The sequence below is a fragment of the Triticum dicoccoides genome, chromosome 6A (assembly GCF_002162155.2).
Source record: "Triticum dicoccoides isolate Atlit2015 ecotype Zavitan chromosome 6A, WEW_v2.0, whole genome shotgun sequence".
Taxonomy (NCBI): Eukaryota; Viridiplantae; Streptophyta; class Magnoliopsida; order Poales; family Poaceae; genus Triticum; species Triticum dicoccoides.
The window spans coordinates 122,571,163-122,591,389 of NC_041390.1; positions in this window are offsets into that span (position 1 = coordinate 122,571,163).

The following is a 20,227-nucleotide window of genomic DNA, read 5'->3' on the forward strand; positions in this document are numbered from 1 at the left end:
GTGTTGGGGGATACTTCGGCCGAATTATGCCCTCAAGGGGATCAGCCCTCCACCGAGCCGTAAGTAGAGAGGAGTTTTATTTTTAGGAAATGAGAGAAATCCTTGCTTTATATCTGAGAAAAGTAATCGAAAACTTACCTTATAGCTCAGACCTTAGCCCTTCTCAGCAGAGCTCGTCTTCGGAGGATCTTCTTCCGGAGATGATGGAGAGCGGAACACCTCCCCCTGCCGTACCGCCTTGCGAGGCGGGCGACCTTGAGGTATCGTCGCGGAGGGTTTCTCCGAATCCGGCAGGGCCGGAAGGTAGTCATATGCCCCCCAAAGCCCTCCGCGTACGGCCTTCGAAAAAGGCCATCGGACGAGTCCGGCACCGTCTGGTGCGCGGTCGGAGGAGCTGAAGGGTTTGCTAGGGCGAGCATCTATCTCAATGGAGCACCGTGCATTAATGGGTATGGTGATTGAGAGGATTTCATCTGCGGAGAGCGGATTGCACGAGGCCGTCAGGAGTTTACTAACAGGTTTTGAGGTACGTGAAATAATGTACCCTTTTTGGACAGCTGCGCATAAATAAGATGCGCCCTGTGTAGATAGTAGCCCCTGAGACTCTGTGCGTTGTCAAAAGTGACGGTGCGCAAAGGATCATAATCCCAGGTCTAATATGCCGCCTTCATACGTAGGTGGCAAAGTGTCGGGTGGCCAGCCGGACTGATGAATTTGCCAAGCTAAAGCGGCAACTTGACGTGGCAGATGCCGACATCGGGCTTGTCAACAAGCGGCTCGACGAGGCACAAGGTATGTAATTACTCTGGCGGCACCTGGTAAGAGGAGCTTTATGCCAGTATCTTACAATGTGTTCGCTTGATGCAGATGGTGCTGCTGCCATGGAGAATCTTCGGGCGGAACTTGCCCGAGCCAAGGAGCAAGCCAGGAAAAGTGATGCGGCTGCCGGAAAGGCAATTGAAGAGCTGAAAGGCGAATAGGCTGCTCACTGCGAAGCAAGAAGGAAATGGCCGAGATGGCTGTGAAGCTGAAGAGCGCTGCTGACTGTTGCAAGCTTCTTGAAAAAGAAGATCAGGCGGAACAGACGGACCTGGAGAAGGCCATTGCCGATGCCAAGGATGCTCGCTCTGCGATGAGAGCTATGAAGGAGGAGTTGCGTTAGGCCGGAGAGATCGCGGCTGGAAAGCCCTTTATGCTGCGGAGGAAGTTCTGTGATCCTAAACATGCTCCATTATACCGGATGTGGAGTATGGCGGACACCTATCTGGATTTGGCAGTGAGTGCCGCAGATGCGGCCGAACACTTCCGAGATCAAGAAGATCGCGAAGTGGAAAAGCTCTTTTGGTCGCGGTTCCACAATCCGGAGCGTCCACTGTCAGTAGCCGATCGTTTGGCCGAATGGGCCGAGCTAAATAGGTTGTCCGGACTCGCCATGAAGTATGTCATGAGTCATCTGTGGCCAGAGAGGCCAGAGCCGAAAAGTTATTTCAACTTGGTGCAGCAGTTCCTTGGTGCGGCGCCGCATATCAATGCGATGAAGAGGTCAGCGTGCATAGAGGGTGCGCGGATGGCTCTTGCCCGTGTCAAGACATACTGGGCGGAAATGGAGGCCACCGCTGTTGCATCCCCAGACTCGGATGGAAGCCGAGTACCTGCCGAGCACTATTTTCAGGAAGTTCTGCAAGGCGCTCGTTTAATAGAGACGCAGTGCTCGAAGGATACTATATTCGTATAGCATATATTATTGTAAAACAACATTTTGATAAATTGTAGAAGCTTTTTATACTTGTGCCTGCAAGTATTATAATACCTCCTGTGCGGCCGTTTAACATATATGTATATATAATCTGAAAGATGGCAGTCGTCGGCTTCAGCCCCCATGCACATAATGCGGGGGTGTTCGTAGAAGGCGCATTTTCACACTTGATCCAACGTCTTGGTCCTACAAAGGAGGTGATAGCGCAGCGAACTAGGCAATCGGACTATGATGCTTTATCACTTTCACTTAGCCATAGGAGTTTGACAGTGAGGCTACTTATATAGCCCCTGGTGGCGCCTGCGCTCGCCCGAACTCGGGGCGCGTATGTGCCTGGCCGGGAAACGGCCCTTCGTTAATGCGGAGGAATCCTAAAGATTCCGGTAAGTCATCGAGTGGTTACCCAGTCTCACGCTATATCATGACAGTCAGTTTTCGGCTTTCTCTACTGAGGTGCTTGCCTGGCCGAACCAGGGCACAATCACAGTAGTTCTCCTGGTCCCGCCTTAGCCGATAGAGCGGAACGTAAGGCAACAAAACACAGGAGCCGGGCAAACCCAACATTTGACCAAAGACATGATTCAGAGCTGATGCATATAAGGCCAAACTCACGACGCTGAACACTCCCTAAGGTATTCGGTCTTTATGAGGGAGGGCGGGATAGCGCCCTTAGTAATAAGCCCCTAGTGTCCAGGTACGTGCAAAAACTCTGACGTGGTCACATGCCAAAACGCCAGCCTCCTCCTTGGTTATACCAAGAAACCAGGGGATGTGTATCAACAAGAGACAGTAAGAAAGGTTTACGCAGGGTCTTAATCTGAAAAGAATCCTTGGAACGGGTCCCTACTGCACGTCTGCGCCTATGTCTCCGTTGTGCCATATCCTGGACGGGCGTAGCACGGTGTTCATCTGTAAAAGAGAGGAACTTAGTTGAAGAAAGATCATGCCGAACATAAGTTATACTAAATAAACAAAGTATAAATCGAAATGGGTAAAATTGAGCTTTATTGTTTCTTGTTTTATATGCGCGGAGCCCCTAGTACAGGGGTGTACGGCTATTAAGCCTTTATCAATTGTATGTTTATGCCGGACTCGTCTGGCCGTGTCCGTGGTCTTAACGACCTGTTTAGGTGCTTTGGCTGGTGAAGCCGCTTTATTGTGGGGCTGTCAAGGCAGCCGCACTGTCTTCCGCGCGTGAGGAACACTGAATTTTTCCCTTTAATGAGATGATGCCTCGTGGACCGGGCATCTTAAGCGTAAGAGATGCATAATGCCGTATTGCGTTAAAGAGGGCGAAAGCTTCGCGCTTGATAGCTACTTGAAAATGGGGCAATGTGGAAGGTTAGCTGTTCGCGACGGAAGTTATCGGGGGAGCCGAACATAACTTCTAGCCGGAGAGAACCCATGCAATGGGCATCTGGGCCTGGCGGTACCCTTGAAAGGATGTTTTGCTATGGCGAATTTTTGTTGGGTCTATCCCCATGTTGCGGATTGTGTCCTGGTATAACAGGTTTAGACCGCTGTCGCCGTCCATCAGGACATTTGTAAAGTGGAGTCCGCCGATTATTGGATCTAATACCAAGGCAGTCCAGCCTGCGTTCCGGATACTTCTAGAGTAATCCTGATGGTCGAAGGTGATCGGTTTTAACAACCATTGGCGAGACTCCTTTGGGATAGGCCGTATGGCGCGTATCTCTGTTGGCGCCATTCTGTTTGTCACGTGAAGTAAGTTTACTGTTTTGACTTCTTGTGGGAAATCCTTTTGTCTCCTGGTGCTCTGCTTGTGGGGTTCGTCATCGTCCTCACTTGGTGTGTCGAGCCCCTTGTGTTCGGCGTTGAGTTTGCCGGATTGCTTGAAAACCCAACAATCTCTGTGGGTATGGTTCGCAGGCTTCTCAGGAGTACTGTGTATTTGACATATCTTGTCCAAGATTTTGTTTAAGTTGGATACCTCATCCCTGTTATCCTTGAGGGGCGGCTTTCTCTGACTCTGCCGCGAGCTTTTGAATCCGGCATTGACCGCCGTGCTCTTTGGGCTGTTTCCCTTATTCCGGCGCTAGTCCTTGCTGCGTCGGGGTTTTCCGTTTCCATCCCTAACTTCGGATGTACTTGGGTCGCTGATGCTACATCTTGCCAACTAGCTATCCTCTCCTGCGCAAAAGCAGGTCATGAGGCTTGTTAATGCGGCCATTGTTCTTGGCTTTTCTTGGCCGAGGTGTCTGGCGAGCCATTCGTCTCAAACGTTATGCTTAAAAGCTGCTAGGGCTTCGGCGTCCGGACAGTTGACTATCTGATTCTTTTTAGTAAGAAATCTGTTCCAGAATTTCCGGGCTGACTCTCCGGGTTGTTGAGTTATGTGACTGAGATCGTCTGCATCCGGAGGGTGGACATAGGTCCCTTGAAAATTTGCCTGGAAAGCATCCTCAAGCTCTTCCCAACTTCCAATGGTGTTTTCGGGAAGGCTTTTGAGCCAATGCCGGGCTGGCCCTTTAAGCTTGAGGGGTAAGTATTTTATGGCGTGGAGGTCATCTCCTCTGGCCATGTGTATGTGGAGGATATAATCCTCGATCCAGACCCCAGGGTCTGTTGTTTTGTCGTACGCCTCTATGTTTACGGGCTTGAATCCCACTGGAAATTCATGGTCCAGCACCTCATCAGTGAAGCATAGGGGGTGTGCGACACCCCTGTATTTGGGTGTGCCGTGATGTTCGGATATTTGTTGTGTTGCATTGCTTACTAGAGCTTGCTTTCTTGGCCCGTAGATAGATCTGGCTGGGCCATCTTTTTGATGCGGATCCTTTGGTGGATCGAGTGCCGGCTTGTGTGCGGCACCGCTTGCCGCTCCATGCTAGCCATGCGGTCGTCTATCCGACCTGGTGGCTTTCCTATTTTTTGATTGCGGGGGCTCTAAGGCCTCCTCGTCAAATTCAGGCAGTAGCTTTCGCTTTGGATAGCTTTTTGTGTGGCGACTGCCGCCATATTTGTCTGCGGTGTTGCGTACTTTGCTCCATCTGATTCTGAGTGCATCTTCCGCAGTTTTGAGCTTCCGCTTCTGCTTTTTCAGGCTACGTGCAGTGGCGATGAGCCTTTTGTGGAGGTTCTTCTGCTCCATGAGCCTATCCGGCGTAAGGTCACCCGGACTATTGTTTTCACCGGGGATGGGGTGTTCGGTTTGTTTATCCAAGTTGCCCTGTTCGGACGTTTGCTCGAAGGCATGTTCGTCGTCCACCGGCTCGTCCTGCTCTATGGTTGGGTCTGTATGGTTGATGTCTTTGTCAAGGCGGGGCTTGGAGCGGCGCTTACGTCGCTACTTTGATTGCTTTTCGAGTGAACGATCCCTCGTTGCATCCCTGTGTTCCTCGTCGTCGCTTCCTTTGGGTGTGTCGACCATGTATACATCATGAGATGAGGTGGTTGTCCAGTGCCTTATAGGCGTTGGTTCATGTTCATCTCCTACATCATCGTCCATACCGTCGATGTCTTCGGAGTCGAAGTCGAGCACGTCGTTTAAATTATAGACAGTGGCTACGAAGTGGGTGGTGGGTGGGCATCGGATTTCTTCGTTGTCCACATCCCAATCCTGCCGGTCATAGTCCGGCCAGGACTCTCCTGACAAAGAGAGAGACCTGAGTGAATTCAGAATGTCGCCGAAGGGCGAGTGCTGAAAGATGTCTGCGGCGGTGAACTCCATGATCGGCGCCCAATCGGATTCGATCAGTAGGGGCGCGGAGGGCTCGGAGTCCGGAGAGGAGTCCGGCACCTTGGAGTCACACGCTTCGCAGAGGACAAGGCTGGTGTTTGGCTTGATCGCCGTAGAGATTGCAGCCCCCGAGGCGGTGTCTAACCACCCATCCTCGATTGGTGTGATCGGCTCCGAGCTAGGGTCGGAGCGGACACAAGTGCGGCCTCCAGGGCACTGTTCGGCGTCAGAGCTAGATCATGCCCATCGTGACAGTGCGGCACGCTCGGCTGTGGGTCGAATCCGTCGAAGATCAAGTCTCCACGGATGTCGGCCGTGTAGTTCAAACTTCCAAATCTAACCTGATGGCTAGGGGCGTAGCTTTCGATCTGCTCCAGATGACCAAGTGAATCGGCCCGCAGTGCAAAGCCGCCGAATACGAAGATCTGTCCGGGAAGAAAAGTCTCACCCTGGATCGCATCACTGTTGATGATCGGAGAAGCCATCGGGCGTAAAAGTGACGACATAGAGGAACTCTCAATGAAAGCACCAATGTCGGTGTCAAAACCGGCGGATCTCGGGTAGGGGGTCCCGAACTGTGCGTCTAGGCGGATGGTAACAGGAGGCAGGGGACACGATGTTTTACCCAGGTTCGGGCCCTCTTGATGGAGGTAAAACCCTACGTCCTGCTTGATTAATATTTATGATATGGGTAGTACAAGAGTAGATCTACCACGAGATCAAGGAGGCTAAACCCTAGAAGCTAGCCTATGGTATGATTGTTGTTCGTCCTACGGACTAAAACCCTCTGGTTTATATAGACACCGGAGAGGGCTTGGGTTACACAGTTGGTTACAATGGTAGGAGATCTACATATCCGTATCGCCAAGCTTGCCTTCCACCCCAAGGAAAGTCCCTTCCGGACACGGGACGAAGTCTTCAATCTTGTATCTTCATAGTCCAGGAGTCCGGCCGAAGGTATAGTGTGGCTATCCGGACACCCCCTAATCCAGGACTCCCTCAATACTCATATATTGATGAAAACATAATAGGTTCAGATCTGAAATCATGGCACTTAGGCCCTAGTGACAAGCATTAAGCATAGCAAAGTCATAGCAACATCAATCTCAGAACATAGTGGACACTAGGGATCAAACCCTAACAAAGCTAACTCGATTACATGATAGATCCCATCCAACCCATCACCGTCCAGCAAGCCTACGATGGAATTACTCACGCACGGTGGTGAGCATCATGAAATTGGTGATGGAGGATGGTTGGTGATGATGATGGCGACGGATTCCCCTCTCAGGAGCCCCGAACGGACTCCAGATCAGCCCTCCCGAGAGGTTTTAGGGCTTGGTGGCGGCTCCGTATCGTAAAACGCGATGATTTCTTCTCTCTGATTTTTTCCTCATCGAAACTCAATATATGGAGGTGGAGTCGGAGTCAGAGACGCAACAGGGGGCCCACGAGGTAGGGGGGCGCGCCCCCACCCTCGCCCCCTGGCCTTCATCTTTGGCAGATATTTTTCTTATTTTCTGAAAAGTGTCTCCGTGAAGTTTCAGGTCATTCCGAGAACGTTTGATCCTGCACATAAATAACACCATGGTAGTTCTGCTGAAAACAGCGTCAGTCCGGGTTAGTTCCATTCAAATCATGCAAGTTAGAGTCCAAAACAAGGGCAAAAGTGTTTGGAAAAGTAGATATGTTGGAGACGTATAAACAAGTTTTGCTGCCCAGGAGAAGAAACCAAAGTCTGGACCTAAGCCTGAGACCAAGTGCTTCTACTGCAAACAGACTGGTCACTGGAAGCGGAGCTGCCCCACGTATTTGGCGGATAAGAAGGATGGCAAAGTGAACAAAGGTATATGTGATATACATGTTATTGATGTGTACCTTACCAAAGCTCGCAGTTGCACCTGGGTATTTGATACTGGTTCTGTTGCTAATATTTGCAACTCGAAACAGAGACTACGGATTAAGGGAAGACTGGCTAAGGACCAGGTGACGATGCGCGTGGGAAATGGTTCCAAAGTCGATGTGATCGTCGTCGGCACGCTACCTCTACATCTACCTACGGGATTAGTTTTAGACCTAAATAATTGTTATTTGGTGCTAGTGTTAAGCATGAACATTATATCTGGATCTTGTTTGATGCGAGATGGTTATTCATTTAAATTTGAGAATAATGGTTGTTCTATTTATATGAGTAATATATTTTATGGTCATGCACCCTTAAAGAGTGGTCTATTCTTGTTGAATCTCGATAGTAGTGATACACATATTCATAATGTTGAAGCCAAAAGATGCAGAGTTGATAATGATAGTGCAACTTATTTGTGGTACTGACGTTTGGGTCATATTGGTATAAAGCGCATGAAGAAACTCCATACCGATGGACTTTTGGAATCACTTGGTACTTGTGAACCATGCCTTATGGGCAAGATGACTAAAATGCCGTTCTTCGGAACTATGGAGCGAGCAACAGATTTGTTGGAAATCATACATACTGATGTATGTGGTCCGATGAATATTGAGGCTCGCGGCGGGTATCGTTATTTTCTCACCTTCATAGATGATTTGAGCAGATATGGGTATATCTACTTAATGAAACATAAGTCTGAGACATTTGAAAAGTTCAAAGAATTTCAGAGTGAAGTGGAAAATCATCGTAACAAGAAAATAAAGTTTCTGCGATCTGATCGTGGAGGAGAATATTTGAGTTACGAGTTTGGCCTACATTTGAAACAATGCGGAATAGTTTTGCAACTCACGCCACCCGGAACACCACAGCGTAATGGTGTGTTCGAACGTCGTAATCGTATTTTACTAGATATGGTGCGATCTATGATGTCTCTTACTGATTTACCACTATCATTTTGGGGTTATGCTTTGGAGACGGCTGCATTCACATTAAATAGAGCACCATCAAAATTCGTTGAGACGATGCCTTATGAACTATGGTTTGGCAAGAAACCAAAGTTGTCGTTTCTTAAAGTTTGGGGCTGCGATGCTTATGTGAAAAAGCATCAACCTGATAAGCTCGAACCCAAATCGGAGAAATGTGTCTTCATAGGATACCCAAAGGAAACTCTTGGGTACACCTTCTATCACAGATCTGAAGGCAAAATATTCGTTGCTAAGAATGGATCCTTTCTAGAGAAGGAGTTCCTCTCGAAAGAAGTGAGTGGGAGGAAGGTAGAACTTGATGAGGTAACTGTACCTGCTCCCTTATTGGAAAGTAGTTCATCACAGAAACCGGTTCCTGTGACATCTACACCAATTAGTGAGGAAGCTAATGATGATGATCATGAAACTTCAGATCAAGTTACTACCGAACCTCGTAGGTCAACCAGAGCAAGATCCGCGCCAGAGTGGTACGGTAATCCAGTTCTGGAGGTCATGTTACTTGACCATGACGAACCTACGAACTATGAAGAAGCGATGATGAGCCCAGATTCTGCAAAATGGCTTGAGGCCATGAAGTCTGAGATGGGATCCATGTATGAGAACAAAGTGTGGACTTTGGTTGACTTGCCCGATGATCGACAATCCATCGAGAACAAATGGATCTTCAAGAAGAAGATAGACGCTGACGGTAATATTACTGTCTACAAAGCTCAACTTGTTGCAAAAGGTTTTTGACAAGTTCAAGGAGTTGACTACGATGAGACCTTCTCACCCGTAGCGATGCTTAAGTTCGTCCGAATCATGTTAGCAATTGCCGCATTTTATGATTATGAAATTTGGCAATTGGATGTAAAGACTGCATTCCTGAATGGATTTCTGAAGAAGAGTTGTATATGATGCAACCTAAAGGTTTTATCGATCCAAAGGGAGCTAACAAAGTGTGCAAGCTCCAGCGATCCATTTATGGACTGGCGCAAGCATCTCGGAGTTGGAATAAACGTTTTGATAGTGTGATCAAAGCATATGGTTTTATACAGACTTTTGGAGAAGCCTGTATTTACAAGAAAGTGAGTGGGAGCTCTACAACATTTCTAATATTATATGTGGATGACATATTGTTGATTGGAAATGATATACAATTTTTGGACAACATAAAAGGATACTTGAATAAAAAAATTCAATGAAAGACCCCGGCGAAGCTGCTTATATATTGGGCATCAAAATCTATAGAGATAGATCAAGACACTTAATTGGACTTTCACAAAGCACATACCTTGATAAAGTTTTGAAGAAGTTCAAAATGGATCAAGCTAAGAAAGGGTTCTTGCCTGTGTTACAAGGTGTGAAGTTGAGTAAGACTCAATGCCCGACCACTACAGAAGATAGAGAGAAAATGAAAAGTGTTCCCTATGCTTCAACCATAGGCTCTATCATGTATGCAATGCTGTGTACCAGACCTGATGTGTGCCTTGTTATTAGCCTAGCAGGGAGGTACCAAAGTAATCCAGGAGTGGATCACTGGACAGCGGTCAAGAACATCCTGAAGTACTTGAAAAGGACCAAGGATATGTTTCTCGTTTATGGAGGTGACAAAGAGCTCATCGTAAATGGTTGCGTTGATGCAAGCTTTGACACTGATCTAGACGATTCTAAATCACAAACCGGATACGTGTTTATATTAAACGGTGGAGCTGTCAGTTGGAGCAGTTCTAAACAGAGCGTCGTGGCGGGATCTACATGTGAAGCGGAGTACATTGCTGCTTCAGAAGCAGCGAATGAAGTAGTCTGGATGAAGGAGTTCATATCCGATCTAGGTGTCATACCTAGTGCATTGGGTCCAATGAAAATCTTTTGTGACAATACTAGTGCAATTGCTTTGGCAAAGGAATCTAGATTTCACAAGAGAACCAAACACATCAAGAGACGCTTCAACTCCATTCGGGATACAGTCCAAGTGGGAGACATAGAGATTTGCAAGATACACACGGATCTGAATGTTGCAGACCCGTTGACTAAGCCTCTTCCACGAGCAAAACATGATCAACACCAAGGCTCCATGGGTGTTAAAATCATTACTGTGTAATCTAGATTATTGACTCTAGTGCAAGTGGGAGACTGAAGGAAATATGCCCTAGAGGTAATAATAAAGTTATTATTTATTTCCTTATTTCATGATAAATGTTTATTATTCATGCTATAATTGTATTAACTAGAAACATAATACATGTGTGAATACATAGACAAACATAGTGTCACTAGTATGCCTCTACTTGACTAGATCATTGATCAAAGATGGTTAAGTTTCCTAACCATAGACATAAGTTGTTATTTGATCAATGGGATCACATCATTAGGAGAATGATGTGATTGACTTGACCCATTCCGTTAGCTTAGCACTTGATCGTTTGTTTACTGCTAGTGCTTTCTTCTTGACTTATACATGTTCTTATGACTATGAGATTATGCAACTCCTGAATACCGGAGGAACACTTTGTGTGCTACCAAACGTCACAACGTAACTGGGTGATTATAAAGGTGCTCTACAGGTGTCTCCGATGGTACTTGTTGAGTTGGCATAGATCAATATTAGGATTTGTCACTCCGATTGTCGGAGAGGTATCTCTGGGCCCTCTCGGTAATACACATCACTATAAGCCTTGCAAGCATGATAACTAATGAGTTAGTTACAGGGTGATGTATTACGGAACGAGTAAAGAGACTTGTCAGTAACGAGATTGAACTAGGTATTGGATACCGACGATCAAATCTCGGGCAAGTAACATACTGATGACAAAGAGAACAACATATAGTGTTGTGCGGTTTGACCGATAAAGATCTTTGTAGAATATGTAGGAACCAATATGAGCATCCAGGTTCCGCTATTGGTTATAGACCGGAGACGTGTCTCGGTCATGTCTACATAGTTCTCGAACCCGTAGGGTCCGCACGCTTAAAGTTCTATGACGATCGGTTTTATGAGTTTATATGTTTTGATGTACCGAAGGTAGTTCGGAGTCCCGGATGTGATCACGGACATGACAAGGAGTCTCGAAATGGTCGAGACATAAAGATTGATATATTGGAAGCCTACATTTGGACATTGGAAGAGTTCCGGGTGAAATCGGGATTTTACCGGAGTGCTGGAGGGGTTATCGGAACCCCCCGGGGGTTAATGGTCCTTGTTTTGCCCTAGTGGAGAGAGAGGGGCCAGCCTAGGGCAGGCAGCGCGCCCCCTTCCCCCTGTCCGAATTGGACTAGGAGAAGGGGGGCGCGCCCCCTTTCCTTCTCTTTCTCTCCCTGCCTTTCCCCCTCCTAGTAGGAGTAGGAAATGGAGGAATCCTAGTCCTACTAGGAGGAGGATTCCTCCTCCTAGGCGCGCCAACAAGGGCCGGCCGGCCTCCCCCTTGCTCCTTTATATACAGGGGTAGGGGGGCACCTCTAGAAACACAAGTTGATCGCAAAGATCTCTCCCAGCCGTGTGCGGTGCCCCCCTCCACCATAATCCACCTCGGTCATACTGTAGCGGTGTTTAGGCGAAGCCCTGCTGCAGTAGCTTCATCAACATCGTCACCACGTCGTCGTGCTGACGAAAATCTTCCCCGAGCTCTACTAGATCATGAGTTCGCGGGACGTCATCGAGCTGAACATGTGCTGAACGCGGAGGTGACGTACGTTCGGTACCGAGGATCGGTCGATCGTGAAGACGTACGACTACATCAACCGCGTTGTTATAACGCTTACGCTTAACGGTCTACGAGGGTACGTGGACGACACTCTCCCCTCTCGTTGCTATGCATCACCATGATCCTGCGTGTGCGTAGGATTTTTTTGTAATTACTACGTTCCCCAACAAGAACTTGAGGGAATATTTGTTCTACCTTTAGCTCCTCGTTGGGTTCGACACTGTTAGTTATCGAAAGAGGCTACAATTGATCCCCTATACTTGTGGGTTATCAAGACCTTTTCCTGGCGCCGTTGCCGTGGAGTTATAGCGTGGGGTGAATGTTCTCGTGTGTGCTTGTTTGCTTTATCACTAAGTAGCTTTTATTTTATGCTCTTGTTTTCTATCTTTAGTTATGGGTAGGAAACGCAAAATACCAAAAAAGTTGTACCTACTACACCAATGGTTGAAGAACCACTCAAAATCTATCACACTCCTGAAGCTTTTTACTTGGATCATCTTCGATCCTTATGTGCTCGTGCTGAAACCCCAACTAGCTTATTTGAGGGCAAATCTTTAGATGAGCATGCTTGCTATGTGCGACACCGCTTATCTCAAACAGGGAAACTTTTACTGGATCAAATTTCATCGTTTGCAATGCTATGCTTGGAATTTATGTGAAATATGTGATTTTACTTGTTGTTCTGAAGACCCTAAGAAACACCTTCCCTACCAATGTGAGTTTAGTGATAATGGATTCGTATCTTCGTATGCTAAGGGTGTTTATAATTACTATGATGTTCAACAAATTGAAGAATTTGTTGCTTTTAAGGGTGCTTATGAAATTGCTTGTTTGATTGAAAAGTATGATGCTACTCTTTATAAATCTAAATTTTTTGCCATACTTTATGATAATTATGCTTCTAATGCCTATGTTAAACCATATATTAAGGACTCCTCCGCTGTCCAACAAGAGACTAATATTTTGCAGGAGTCTATGGAAGGAGGAATTGATGAAACTGTGGGCTCATTGGATGAAAAAGATAACGAGGAGAGCGAAGAACAAAATGAGGAAGAGCGGATTAGCTACCCGTGCCCACCTTCTAATGAGAGTAACTCTTCAACTCATACATTGTTTAATTTCCCTTCGAATTTACCAAAGAATGAATGCTATGATGATTGTTATGATCCCGTTGATTCTTTTGAAATATCCCTTTTTGATGATGCTTGCTATGCTTTTGGCCAAGATGCCAATATGAATTATGCTTATGGAGATGAACTTGCTATAGTTCCTCATGTTAAACATGAAATTGTTGCTATTGCACTCACGCACGTTAGTCCTATCATCTATTTGAATTCTCCCGACTACACTATATCGGAGAAGTTTGCCCTTATTAAGGATTATATTGATGGGTTACATTTTACCGTTGCACATGATAATTTTGATGAATATAATATGCATGTGCTTGCTGCTCCTACATGCAATTATTATGAGAGAGGAACTACATCTCCGCCTCTCTATGTTTTCAATATGATAAAATTGCAAGAAACTATTTATACTATGCGTTGGCCTTTACTTGATGTGCATGAATTGTTCTTGTATGACATGCCGATGCATAGGAAGAGAGTTAGACTTTGTTGTTGCATGGTATATGTTACTTTGTGCTCACTACTAAATCACGAATCATTGTTAATTAAAATTGGCTTTGATATACCTTGGGATCCGGGTGGATCCATTACTTGAGCACTATGTGCCTAGCTTAATGGCTTTAAAGAAAGCGCTGCCAGGGAGACAACCCAGAAGTTTTAGAGAGTCATTTATTTCTGTTGAGTGCATTTATATAGTTTAAAAACAAAAAAAATAAAGAGGGGAACCAAAAACTTTTCAAAAAGGAAAGTGAAAGTGAGAGAGACAAGCATTGTTGAAGTGGGGGAGCTCCTTGAACTTTGTGCATGCTCACGGAAACTTTGTGAATCTTGATTACAGAAACTTTTCAACAAAAATAATTATCTCTTTGTACTATTCCATTGTATCATAAAAACAATGTGCCAAAATTTGCCTTTAGGATGTTTACATTGCTTGTTGGTTTGTGCGGTGCAGAACAGAAACTTGGGATGTAGCGCGCGATTTTACATTTTTTAATGGAATCTCAAACGGTTCTGAAACTTTTTGCACTATCTTTATATAATTTTTTTTTATTTTTCCTAATTGTTTCAGAATTTTTGGAGTACCAGAAGTATGGTGAATGTTCAGATTACTACAGACTGTCCTATTTAAGACAGATTCTGTTTTTGATGCATAGTTTGCTTGTTTTGATGAAACTATCGATTTCTATCAGTGGATTAAGCCATGGAGAAGTTATATTACAGTACCTACAATGCAAAAACAAAATATGAATTGGTTTGAAACAGTACTTAGAGTAATGATTTGCTTTATTATACTAACGGATCTTACCGAACTTTCTGTTAAGTTTTGTGTGATTGAAGTTTTCAAGTTTTGGAAGAGATCACGATGGATGAACGAATAAGGAGTGGCAAGAGCCTAAGATTGGGGATTCCCGAGGCACCCCCAATAAAATATTCAAGGACTCCCAAGCAACCAAGCTTGGGGATGCCCCGGAAGGCATCCCCTCTTTCTTCTAACAATCATCGGTAATTTTACTTGGAGCTATATTTTTATTTGTCACATGATATGCGTAAATCTTGGAGCGTCTTTTGCATTTAGTTTTCACTTTTCTTTTATGCACCATGCTGGTATGAGATAGTCCTTGATTGATTTATAGAATGCTCATTGCACTTCACTTATATTTTTTGAGTATGGCTTTATAGAATGCTTCATGTGCTTCACTTATATCATTTGAAGTTTGGATTGCCTGTTTCTCTTCACATAGAAAACTGCCATTTGTAGAATGCTCTTTTGCTTCACTTATATTTGTTAGAGCGTGGGCATATCTTTTTTAGAAAGAATTAAACTCTCTTGCTTCACTTATATCTATTTAGAGAGATGACAGGAATTGGTCATTCACATGGTTAGTCATAACATCCTACATAAAACTTGTAGATCACTGAATATGATATGTTTGATTCCTTGCAATAGTTTTATATAAAGATGGTGATATTAGAGTCATGCTAGTGGGTAGTTGTGGATTGTAGAAATACTTGTGTTGAGGTTTGTGATTCCCGTAGCATGCACGTATGGTGAACCGTTATGTAACGAAGTTGGAGCATGAGGTATTTATTGATTGTCTTCCTTATGAGTGGCGGTTGGGGACGAGCGATGGTCTTTTCATACCAATCTATCCCCTAGGAGCATGCGCGTAGTACTTTGTTTCGATGACTAATAGATTTTTGCAATAAGTATGTGAGTTCTTTATGACTAATGTTGAGTCCATGGATTATACGCACTCTCACCCTTCCATCATTGCTAGCCTCTTCGGTACCGTGCATTGCCCTTTCTCACCTCGAGAGTTGGTGCAAACCTCGCCGGTGCATCCAAACCTCGTGATACGATACGCTCTATCACACATAAGCCTCCTTATATCTTCCTCAAAATAGCCACCATACCTACCTATCATGGCATTTCCATAGCCATTCTGAGATATATTGCCATGCAACTTCCATCATCATCATATACATGACTTGAGCACTTATTGTCATATTGCTTTGCATGATTGTAAGATAGCTAGCATGATGTTTTCATGGCTTGTCCGTTTTTGATATCATTGCTAGGCTAGATCATTGCACATCCCGGTACACCACCGGAGGCATTCATATAGAGTCATATCTTTGTTCTAGTATCGAGTTGTAATATTGAGTTGTAAGTAAATAAAAGTGTGATCATCATCATTGTTAGAACATTGTCCCATGTGAGGTTACCAAAATAAAAGAGGCTAAAGAATCCCAAATAAAAAAAGGAGGCCAAAGATGCCCACCAAAAAAAACAAAAAATGAGAGAAGAAGAAAGAAGGGGAAATGTTACTATCCTTTTACCACACTTGTGCTTCAGAGTAGCACCATGTTCTTCATATAGAGAGTCTCTTGAGTTATCACTTTCATATACTAGTGGGAATTTTCATTATAGAACTTGGCTTGTATATTCCAATGATGGGTGTCGGTGTCAAAACCGGCGGATCTCGGGTAGGGGGTCCCAAACTGTGCGTCTAAGGCGGATGGTAATAGTAGGCAGGGGACACGATGTTTACCCAGGTTCGGGCCCTCTTGATGGAGGTAAAACCCTACGTCCTGCTTGATTTATCCTTGATGATATGAGTATTACAAGAGTTGATCTACCACGAGATCGGAGAGGCTAAACCCTAGAAGCTAGCCCATGGTATGATTGTATGTTGTCCTATGGACTAAAACCCTCCGGTTTATATAGACACCGGAAAGGTCTAGGGTTTCACAAGGTCGGTTACAAAGGAGGAGATATACATATCCGTATTACCTAGCTTGCCTTCCACGCCAAATAGAGTCCCATCCGGACACGAGACGAAGTCTTCAATCTTGTATCTTCATAGTCTAACAGTCCGGCCAAAGGATATAGTCCGGCTGTCCGAAGACCCCCTAATCCCGGACTCCCTCAGTAGCCCCTAAACCAGGCTTCAATGACGATGAGTCCGGCGCGCAGTATTGTCTTCGGCATTGCAAGGCGGGTTCCTCCTCCAAATACACCACGGAAGAATTTGAATACAAGGATAGTGTCCGAGCCTGCAAAATAAGTTCCACATACCACCATAGAGAGAATAATATTTCCACAAATCTAATCTCATGACTTGTTTTGGCAACATGACATTATGCCATGACCCGGTGATTATTCGAACCGTTTCATTTAACTAGCCCCACACTGTAACACCCTCGATGCGGCTATAGCTCCCACGTGTCGAGGCACGACTTAGAGACATAACCGCATTGAAAGAAATGTTGCAAGTTAGGCAATCTTCACAACATCCCATGTAATATAAATAATAAAGGGGAGATACATAGTTGGCTTACACTCGCCACGTCAATCAAAGTACATAAATAGCATTACAACATTCAAACACTCATGGCACGACTACGGTGCCAAAATAAAAGATAACCCAACATGCGACACGGTCCCGATCACCCCCAACTGGGCACCACTACTGATCATCAGGGAAAGACACGTAGTATCATTAAGAGTCCTCGTCGAACTCCCACTTGAGCTCGAGCGCGTCACCTGGAGCGGAATCATCAGGCCCTGCATCTGGTTTGGAAGTAATCTGTGAGCCACAGGGACTCAGCAATCTCGCACCCTCGCGATCAAGACTATTTAAGCTTAATAGGTCAGGCAAGGTAATATAAGTGGAGCTGCGGCAAGCGACTAGCATATATGGTGGCTATCTTATTCGCAAAAGAGAGCGAGAAGAGGAGGCAAAGCGCAAACGAGTAACTAGAGAACAACCTGCGCAAGCATTACTCCAACACCGTGTTCACTTCCCGGACTCCGCCGAGAAGAGACCATCATGGTAACTCACACTGTTGATTCATTTTAGTTAAGTTAAGGTTCAAGTTATCTCCAACCGGACATTAACAAATTCCCATCTGCCCATAACCGCGGGCACGGCTTTCGAAAGTTCAAATCCCTGCAGGGGAGTCCCAACTTAGCCCATGACAAGCTCTCACGGTCAACGAAGGAATAGACCTCCTCCCGAGACGTTCCGATCATACTCGGTACCTCGATTCTTCAAGACACTTCGACAGGTTAAAACAAATCAAGCAACACCGCCCGAATGTGCCGGCAAATCCCGATAGGAGCTGCACATATCTCGTTCTCAGGGCACACTCAGATGAGCGCTCCATACAACTAAAACCAAACCTTGAGTTTTCCTGAGGGGGCGCTGCACAGGACTCTAGTTTGGACCAACACTCAGAGGAGCACTGGCCCAGGGGGGTCTAAAATAAGATGACCCTCGGGCTCCGGAAACCCAAGGGAAAAAGAGGCTAGGTGACAAATGGTAAAACCAAGGTTGGGCATTGTTGGAAAAGCTTTAATCAAGGCGAACTATCAAGGGCTTCCCATTATAACCCAACCGCGTAAGGAACGCAAAATCCGGGAACATAACACCGATATGACAGAAACTAGGGCGGCAAGAGTGGAACAAAACACTAGGCGAGAGGCCGAGCCTTACACCCTTTACCAAGTATATAGATACATTAAGATAACATGGCAATATAATGATATCCCAACAAGTAAAATAATGTTCCAACAAGGAACGGTCTCCAATCTTCACCTGCAACTAGCAAAGCTATAAGAGGGGCTGAGCAAAGCGGTAACATAGCCAATCAACGGTTTGCTAGGACATGGTGGGTTAGAGGTTTGACATGGAAATTTGGGAGGCATGATAAGCAAGTGGTAGGCTTCATAGCATAGGCATAGCAAAAGAGTGAGCAATCTAGCAAAGCAAAGATAGTAGTGATTTCGACGGTATGATCATCTTGCCTGCAAAGTTGCCAGAGTTGACTGGATCCTCGAAAGCAAACTCAACGGGCTCCTCTTTAGCAAACTCGTCTCCCGGCTCTACCCAAACAAGACAAACAAGCAAAAGGAACACAATCAACCACGTGCAAAGCTCAAACAATATGATGCAAAGATGATATGCTATGCGGGATGCAATATGTGATGCATATGCAAGATTTGACAAGGAATGAATGAACCTGGCCTCAACTTGTAAATCCAAGTGTGCCACTGGAAAGATGAGATGAAATTGCTTGAAAACGATATAAAGATCACCGGAATCGGAGTTACGGTTTGGAATGGCAAGCGATTCAAATATGACCACGTTCTGCGATTTACAGCAAGTAGCCATCTAAATGCAACGAGATGAACATGCTACAGCACTCAAACATGGCATCGAAATACATGGCAGGAATCCATTCATGAAGCTTAACAAAAGTCTAGCACTGAGCTACGGCCAATTTATCCATTAACAGGTTCAAACAAGCATGGCAAAAATGCATTTGACAAACAGATCTCAGACTTAGTGAAATTAACACTTGTCTGGAATTTCAGATCAGATAGCACTCTTGGGAGCATGAAAACTATATGCTACAGGATCTGAACATGGCAAATTAAAGCATGGCATGGAGCTACTCAAAGAGCTTAACAAAAGTCCCTTAGTGACCTTGAGCCAAAAGGGATCATAAAATACATTTGCAAGCATGCGAACATGGAAAAAACATAATCAGTTCTCAGACTTTGTGAAAAACTGGAGCATGCTGAAAACAGATATCAAGTAGGCATATTTACGAGCTCGATGCACTCACTGCAGAGCAAGTCCTGACAATCGAAGCATACACCTATCAAGAATACACAAAATGCAAGCTAGACATGGCAAGAACAATAACATAGCATGCACGGATCAACTACAACATCATCGACAAAATCGCTAACAAGTAAACAATCTGCCCAGATTCATGAAATGACAAAAGTAGAGCTCGATTGACTCAAGCTAGGGTGCTCCATAATTGCAAACAAAGACATGGATGGATAGAGCACTACAAGATTAACAAAACATCCTTACTGATCATCCTCAAAAGAGGCACGGATCACAAGGAAACAACATGAACATATGGCAATATGAGATGAACAGATCAAGGACTTAGTGGAAATGCTAAGTCCCTGAAATCAGCATTAACAAATGCCTCACTTAGCAAGCTTGTGCTAGTCACCACACACATCACAAAAATACATGGGTTGCACCTCTGGAAATATGGCAAAACCCTTAACAAAACACATGTAGAGCTCATGGGCATATCAGGCACACATTAATCATGGCAAAAATGACAAATATCTAAATAGAGCAGCAGATCTGACAATTATCTCAAGTAGCACACTTCTAACGGCATTTCGGACATCAAGATGAGCTCAAATGAAAATGATGCAATGAGACGAAATGATGTGCTCTCTGAGGCGAACATTTTGATATGCTATATGCCCAAAACGGAGTTACGGATGAGGAGTTATAGCACGATGAACAGGAGCAAATTATTAGGGTTTCAGGCAAAGAAAGTCAACCGCAAGTTTTAGATCTCAGATCTGGCACGTCTCCCGAGGTTCGCCGGAATCGGAGGTGAGTTCGCCGGAGTAGCTTGAGGACGCCGGGATGGAGTGGACGTCGAGGAGGAGGGAGGAAGAAGACCGGGCGGCGGTGGCTGGCGTTGGCGGGGTTCGGCCGCGGCGGAACACCGGCGGGGACCT